This window comes from Alosa pseudoharengus, unplaced genomic scaffold (assembly GCF_046254945.1).
Source record: "Alosa pseudoharengus isolate Yale_2024_CS ecotype anadromous, Long Island Sound unplaced genomic scaffold, YU_APseudo_1.1 YU_APseudo_1.1_scf_2, whole genome shotgun sequence".
Lineage (NCBI taxonomy): Eukaryota > Metazoa > Chordata > Actinopteri > Clupeiformes > Clupeidae > Alosa > Alosa pseudoharengus.
The window spans coordinates 53654722-53663279 of record NW_027468663.1 but is presented as its reverse complement, the minus strand read 5'-3'; the positions used below and the strand labels follow the sequence as shown (position 1 = coordinate 53663279).

The following is an 8558-nucleotide window of genomic DNA, read 5'->3' as shown; positions in this document are numbered from 1 at the left end:
TGGAGGAGACACACATCACACGTCTAGATGGAGGAGACAAACATCACACATGTCTATATGGAGGAGAAGACACACATCAAACATGTCTATATGGAGGAGACACACACATCACACATGTCTATATGGAGGAGACACATCACACATGTCTATATGGAGAACACACACATCACACATGTCTATATGGAGGAGAACACACATCACACATGTCGTCATTAAAAAATGTGGCTTAAAGAAAAGTCCTGTGTGAGAATTCCAACGGCTGTTTTATGTGTATTAAAAATGGACACTCTCCTAATCAAGGAGTAGTTGTGAATAGCTGCTGATTTGAAAACAGATTTGGCAACTTTAACAGAAATACATAATAAAATCAACAACTGCAAACTGTACAAAATGTGTTTCCATCAATCTAGTTGCATAATAACCTGCATGCAAATGGAGAGTTAACAACCTCCTCTAACACATTATTCTCTTACTTGAATTGGAAGACTTTATGCAAATTTCAATTCGGTCTCCATTCAGAACCTCCTATTAGAATGATCAAAATGTCATTAAAACGGTCCAGCTAAGGGCATGGGCTGTGGGACACAGGAAGTGGTTGCAGCAGAAGAACACAAACAATTTGTAGACACACACACACACAGTGTTCAAATAACAGTGTGAGCACATTATTAACCTAAACGAGCAAACCCCACCCCATCCCAATTCCAAATGTGCTGTAGGAGAGGGCTTTCTGCACACCTCCAGTTGAGTTGCATTCAGAAACAGGCTTTTGCAGGTGCTCAGTCAGACCTGATTAGGCAATTCACTATTCAGCTTTTGTGTGTGACTGTGTGTGTCTCTCTCATGTGTGTGTGTGTCCACCTGTACAGCATATAAACCACTCCAAAAACCCCATTAACCTCTTCATGAATGCCGACCAATCGATTCTTTTACATGCAATCAGGGAGCGGGAACAGGACTATGCATGCACCGTGGCAATACACAGCAAACATATTTAAATAGACAGAATAAACACACACACATACCTAAGGTTCTAAATCAAATATTCATATACAGTATTATATGGAAGTAATATTATGATTAAGTGTACACAATGATCAATTTAACACATTTGTCATGTTTCAACATTCTGCTATTGAGAGTTGTAGACTAAAAAATGCTGGGTTGCAGGGTCGAACACAGCATTGGATTATTCTTAACCCAGCAAATTGGGTTGAAATTTACCCAAAGTGTTGGGTTATTTTGCAATGTGATGTCATGAGATCAAAGCACTCTCAGAGTCTGAAAACGCTAAGTAGCATACAGTTCCTAGCCTATACTGAGAAGAATCCACAATGGATAAATATTTAAAAAGATTAAGTACTGATAATCCCAAACAAACGATGGAAGTACGATGAAAATTATATTGTCTATGGATTTATTGAAAACAACGGTGGGAAGCCGATGTACGTTGTGTGTCTTCAAGTGTCTTCAGGTGCAAATGAAGCGATGAAACCGGCTAAGCTAACGCGGCACCTCATAACCAAACACCCGGAGTATATGGATAAACCGAAGGAATTCTTTGTCCAGGAAAGCGAAGGGTATCACCACCAGCGAACAAAAACTGACTTATTTGGCCACAACATCTGAGAAAGCACAGAAGGCTTCTTTTTAGTAGCCCAGCGAGTAGTAGAATGCAAGAAGCCTCATACAATCGCACAAGAGCTGATCCTCCCAGCAGCAGTCGATATGTGCGAGATAATGCTCGGGACAGAGGCAGCAAATAAATTAAAAAGCATCCCCCTCTCCGATGACACTGTGAGGCGGAGGATCGGTGACCTGGCCGATGACATCATATCACAACTTGTGGGGAGACTTCGTTGATGTGAATTGTCCCTTCAGCTGGATGAATCCACTGATGTGGCTAGTGCAGCACAGCTAATCACTCTTGTCCGCTATCCGTGGGATGGAGCAATTCTGGAGGACTTCTTGTTCTGCAAAGAGGTCCCTGGCAGGACAACGGGCGAGGAGATTTTCAAGATCCTACATGAGTTTATCGAGTTACATGAGCTGAGTTGGGGGAAATGTGTGGCCATTTGTACTGATGGAGCAGCAGCAATGATGGGCAGAAAGAGTATTCTTGTCGCTAAGATAAAGGCAGTAAACCCCAGAGTGAAATCTGTCCATTGTATGCTGCACCGAGAAGCGCTCACCTCCAAAGGTATGGAACCAGACCTGCACTTTGTGTTGAGCACAGCTGTGACTGCAGTTCATTTTGTTAAATCGAGGGCATTGCAGTCACGTTTGTTTGGGCAACTGTGTCAGGAGATAGATGCAGGCCATGACACACTTCTTTACCATTCTGAAGTGAGGTGGCTCTCCCGTGGGAACGTGCTTCAGCGGGTGTTCGAGATACGCAGCGAGATGTCAGAATTTCTGAGAACGGAAAAGCCAAGTTTTTTTCCGACCCTGAGTATGTTGCCAAATTAGCCTATCTGGAGGACGTATTCAACATTCTCAATAGCCTCAACCTCTCCATTTAAGGACGCTATGCATCCATCCTTGACATTAGCGACAAAATCACCGCATTCATGAGAAAAGCTGAGCTATGGAGAAGAAGACTTGGAGATGGAGTGACCGACATGTTCCCTCAACTCACCGATTATCTCAACGCAAGCAACATGCCAGTTGCTGTAGTATAAGTATAAGTATATATACTCTTTTGATCCCGTGAGGGAAATTTGGTCTCTGCATTTATCCCAATCCGTGAATTAGTGAAACACACTGCACACAGTGAACACACAGTGAGGTGAAGCACACACTAATCCCGGCGCAGTGAGCTGCCTGCAACAACAGCGGTGCTCGGGGAGCAGTGAGGGGTTAGGTGCCTTGCTCAAGGGCACTTCAGGCATGGCCTACTGGTCGGAGTTCGAACCGGCAACCCTCCGGTTACAAGTCCGAAGCACTAACCAGTAGGCCACGGCTGCCCCTAGTGAGAGAGGTAGCCACCTCCCACCTCACTGCACTCAGCAAGCACTTCACTTCACTTCCTACTTCACTGATGTGAACACGGTGCTTGGGACTGGGTGCGAGATCCGCTTGCTCCAGCAGCAACATGTTAACCTGACTCTCGACAGATGAATTTCGTTCCGCCTAGATCCGCCTAGCTCCACTCACATCCATCTAGTATCGGTTCCGTTGAGAGTGATCTCAGCACGAGATTGTATGGTAGAGCCAATCAGGACGCACGGCGGGAGTTTCATAGATGTGACGTAGCGTAGAAGCGACTGTGAGACTGTTCTCAGCGTCACGGGTTGGCTTCGATGTGAGTGGTTGAAGTAGTACGTCAATAGATGACGGACAAGTGGCTTATCCAATCTTATGCAAGGAGTTTTTAATAAGGCCCAGCCTTCTGAAGCACCACTCCAATGGATCGATCCCAGATGGATGAGTGGAGCTGGGTGGAACGAAATTCATCTGGCGAGAGTCAGGTTAGCAACATGTAGCCTCACTAGTAAAACAGAGGAGGAGCTGGTGGACTTGTCTTGTGACCGGACTTTGAAGGCCCGATTCCAGCAGGTGAGCCATGCAGACTTTTGGCCCTCCATCTCACGTGAGTATCCTGAACTAACAGCACAGGCCATGCAGATATTGCTTCCATTCCCTACCACTTACTTATTGCTTACTGAGTCATCTTTCTCTTTTTTTTTATTTAAATGACACACAAAGTACACAGTGACAGCAATTAACATACACATAGACATAGACATGACAAAGTTCACCTGTTCACAGAGCTACCTAAGCTTAATTAGCTGTATTGAGCAGCAACACGTACACAATCATTACAAGGAGCAGACATAGTAGTAACAACATTCATCGGCTGAGGAATCAGCGTTGCAAATACTGCAAAAAGGGGGACCATGAGTCTTCATAAGATGTCACGTTGTTTTTCAAAGATGCAGTAAGTTTTTCTAGATTTGAGTGATTAGTTAAAAGATTGAGCCATTGATTTATAGATATTTTTATTCTATTTTTCCAATTTAATAAAATAGTTTTTTTTGCAATAGTAAAAGCAATCAAGATAAAAGGCTTAAGGGCCCTATTTTAATGGTCTGAAACGGAAGTGTCTTCGCGCAAAACGCAAGTGACTTTGTGGGCGGATCTTGGGCGCTGATGCTATTTTACCGGCGGGATATTGACTGTTGCGCCCGACGCAAATCTAAAATGGGGTGGTCTGAAGTAGCTACATTAATCATGGGTGTGGTTTGGCCGTAACGTGCAATAAACCAATCAGAGCGTCATCTCACATTCCCTTTAACAACAGGCATGCTTGTTCCATAGCTGATTGCTATTATGGTGGCGTATTTGCCAGGCGCAGCCAGGAGCGTTCACAGCGCTATAATCACTGTTCAGTTGGGAACAGTTAGCTATTGATTTTTCCTCTTGACAAAATGTAATACAGAATTGTCACAAAGACATACTTTCCGATGTTTTGGGATCATTCTCACTGAATCACGAGGTTATGAATGCATGGTGATATATTTGCAATGTACAATGTAATCTAACATTACCTCTCTATAGACAATGCATATCTTCTGTCAGTTAATCTCTTCTCTCCCGTGCTGCCGCTGGGGCATTTGGGTTAAATGGCATCGGCATGCAGTTCAACATCACGTCTCCTTAAGTCCTCTAACATTTCCTAATTTATGTCATCAACACATCGGTGATTCGTGAAAATGTGTACGCTAGATTTATGCCTATTTTTTCACATGGACACCACACTGATTTCCCTCGAGTGGTAATATTTTTCTTTGAAATTATGTATGGTTTTACAGAAATGGGAACTACATTGTATAGATGAGAGGAGCTAAGTGTGAATTGCGCAGCACAGGCGGCCAAGCAAGGGCTTCGTTTAAGTTGACCTAACTTTCAACTCTGCACAGTATCCCATTAACTGCGTGACAGTAGACTATTTACAATATTTTCTGTAAAGCAGAGTTTGTAAACACGTTATCATCAACTTAATTCACGCACAACATTTATTTGAGCAGGAGAGAGAATAACAATGAATGGATGCAGCAACTACAGAAATTGTAACCATACTTGCTGCTTTCTTGTACTATCTGTTGCTGGTTAACAGCACATGAAAAGCTGATTTAAGCTAATTCACTAACTCAAGACTTCAAGGCCATCATGGATATAAAACGTTTTTTGAAAATAACGAAAGGATGGAGGGAACATAGCAAAGCTTGGTGCTTAAAACCTTACACAACGGTAAATTGGAACAAAACTAAAAGTAACTTTAGCCTTTATAGGGCTGTAGCCTATAAAGTTGTCCAGATTAATAGGTCGTAATTAGGCGTTGTTGTAAAGATATTGCATGTAGATGTTGTACTATATAGGCTACTAAATATTTAGGTCACCAATGCACGAACAAAACCGGGAAATGGACAAATATTATCAAGGCTTTGAATGTTTCCGTCTGTGCACGGAGGTGTCTGTAGATTGGTGTGCAACGCATTCATTCATGCAGGCCTGTGGTCATGCATGCGCCCTTAAAATAGCATCTGCATTTTCGCCACAGACTTTAGACCAGGGAGTTCCTGGTCTGTGGCGGAATTGTTTTCTGAAACTGCAAAATATCAACAGTGAACGTTTGCGCCGGAACACGCCCCGTCTTTTCGCTGAACCGCCCCCGTGGGCGCAATCGAATTCCCTAATTTACAGGCATGTACCTGTGGAGGGAAAATTCCAATATGCGCTGACTGCAAAATAGGAAAGACAAACGCGCGAGTATACAAAGTCAATTGCGCCCGCACGGAAGATAGAGCCCTAACTGTCTTATTGACATCTAAGTTAGACAAGTCACCAAGGAGTACAATAATGGGGCATAAGGGGATGTCATACTGTAGTTCACTATTTCAGATAGTATTTTGATCACTTCTGTCCAAAAGGAGTTGATGCATATACAGTCCCAGAGACATGGGCGGATTATGAACTTTCGGGCCCCTGGGCCCAGATGTATTAAGGGCCCCCCACTTATTGTCGTATATGTGGAAGGGGGGGTTTGGGGGTCCTCCCCCAGAATTTTTTTTTTTTGATGTGATTTCCTGTATTCTGGTGCATTTTGGGGATGGCCAATACTAAATTCAATCAGATTCATAGCCTACATCCTAATTTGTTGATATTGAGGCAATGATTCCATGCAAAGGCTTGGGCTTTCCATGCAAAGGCTTGGGCTTGACCCCTTGGGCCTGGGCCCGGTAGGCCCGTGCAGTAATCCATCCCTGCCCAGAGAGCATGGAAATAATCATCAATAGAATCTGAACAGTGTAGACATTTACTATTTTGACTAAAGCCCATCTGGTAGAGTTGCTTCATAGTTATATGGGCTCTATGTAGGACTTGATATTGGATCAGCTGAACTTTAGAATTAAAAGACATAGAGAATGTGTTGGTACATATTTTTTGCCAGTTCAGGTCTCTAGGTAGATTCTTTATGTCCTTGGACCATTTATGCATGGGGATTGAGACAGCTTCTTCGTTAGATGTTAACAAGTTGTAGCCTGGCCTTGGCCTGTCTACGTACTTCCGGTCGATTTATTTTCCCTACAGTACTCCGTCTCAAGTTAGACTTGAGGATTTCATTTGTCTTCCACCATGCTTGTAATGATGTGTTGATTGTACAACTACCGTAAACTATAGATTTTTAATGGTTTTATCCATAAATAGAAGGTTCTGCAGTCTTGGCCCTTGAGTTAACATATTTTCTATATCTAACCAGGGAGGATTGTCAAACTTAATCCAATGGCAGACATGTAGGATCTGATGAGATAAAAAAAATAAAGTTTGGGGCTCCAAGTCCTCCACTGTGTTTTGGCCTCTGGAGCGAGCTTAGACTGATTCATGCTTTACCCCCTTTCCAGTAAAATCTGGTGATGGCGCTATTAAGGGAGGAGAACCATCCAGAGGGAGGAGTAACAGGGATCATGGAAAAAAGATAGTTTACCCTCGGAAGGATATTCATTTTAACGGTGGAAACTCGTCCGAGTAGGGATAATGGCAACTTATTCCACCTTTCAAGGCTATCTTTGATGTCCTGCAGGCAGGGCCGTTTCAAGGAATTTGGGGGCCCCAAGCAAAATGGACATGGAGGCCCCCCCCCCCCCACACACACACACACCGCACGCAAAGCCTACAGGAACCACAGCATAGCCATACAGTTTAAGTTCACCCACACTTTATATAAATAAAAAATGTTGACAGTGCAAATACTGCTGTTACATATATATACTGTGCATTAGTTTTCAACATTTGCAAAAACACCACCATACCATAAAATCCAATGTCAGCTTCTTCCTCATGAATGGAGGATGAAGTTGATGGTGTACCTGGGAAGATAATTGAAAACAAATCTGAAATTACCTGTGAAGTACGTTTGACCATTTCACTGTTAGCATATTGGAAAAGGTCATTAACAGCTCAGCTCAGTGAGAGAAATTCATTCTACCTTCATCAGTGGAGGTATCCTTAGGAAGAGCCTGAGGGCTGAGAAATTTAAGCAAAGCACCTTGAGGGAGAAAGAAAAGATATGTTAGCATTTCCATATTTTGATATTTAGAAGGGATGCAGCTGCTTTCACCAATGCTTACTGTAAAAACACCCCAAGCTAATGTTATACATTAACCTAGGCCTACTTGTAGCTTAACATAGCATTTAAGCATGCTGCTGTTTGAGAATTAGACAGACGCACCTTGTGCTTTAAAGACAGTAAACAGCTGGCGTCCAGTCTGCTTTGATGCACGGAATTTATCGTGTGGTTTTCCTAACCCCCATTTGGTAAATAGATTATCACGGTAGAATAGTTAGTATAGCAGAGAAGCTATGCCACTTTCATCAAAACCTATTACAAAGCTATAGCAATGTTATGTCATTAAATACGATAAACTGTGATTCTGGAACAGATCTGCGTCTTCCTTATCCGTTCGGGGAAAAAAGTTGCGCTAACTGTTCTAGTTTGTTACAAGCAGCATAGGCCGTCAGGCAGGTAGTTAACATAAACATTTTTTGCTAGGCTAGCCTTCCTGCTGCGACATTACACCATTACAAGTAGAGCTATTTTATCCAGTGTAATTTATCACTTACCACTATCTTGTTTTTTCTTGTCATCCTCTTCCTTTCTCTTCTTTCTTTTCTGGCTTCCGGGCGCATAACTCCGCTTCATTATGACTGCCTGTTTTATATTTTCGCGGCAGCAGAAATCACAAACCTGGCTGGCTGGCTGCTGTCAGCAACTACTTAGAGGGGCCCCCTTGAGGGGGATCCCGGTATTGCCGGTAACAATTTCGTTGCACTTCACTGCATTGACTATCAAAGGGGCGCTCACAGTTTGTCGTTGCATTTTATTCTTAATCAGTCGTTGTCTTGGGGCCCCTGGCCAGCTCAGGGCCCCAAGCAATTGCTTGGTTTGCTTGCCTTCTAGCGACGGGCCTGCCTGCAGGAGGGGGTTATAATTAATCTTGAATAGATCATTCAGGTTAGTACTTGGATGCCGAAGTACTTAATTACTTTGGAAGATT

General features: G+C 43.1%; 1 long non-coding RNA gene across 1 annotated transcript; it reads right to left on the bottom strand.

The window, feature by feature from the left end:
• Positions 1-7301: 7301 nt before the first annotated feature.
• LOC143135462 (uncharacterized) lies at positions 7302-8184 on the bottom strand. The gene is made up of 3 exons (XR_012988958.1): positions 8125-8184; positions 7490-7549; positions 7302-7370 (listed from the first exon to the last, which is right to left on the bottom strand). It is a non-coding gene; the product is annotated as an uncharacterized LOC143135462 (long non-coding RNA).
• Positions 8185-8558: the final 374 nt, after the last annotated feature.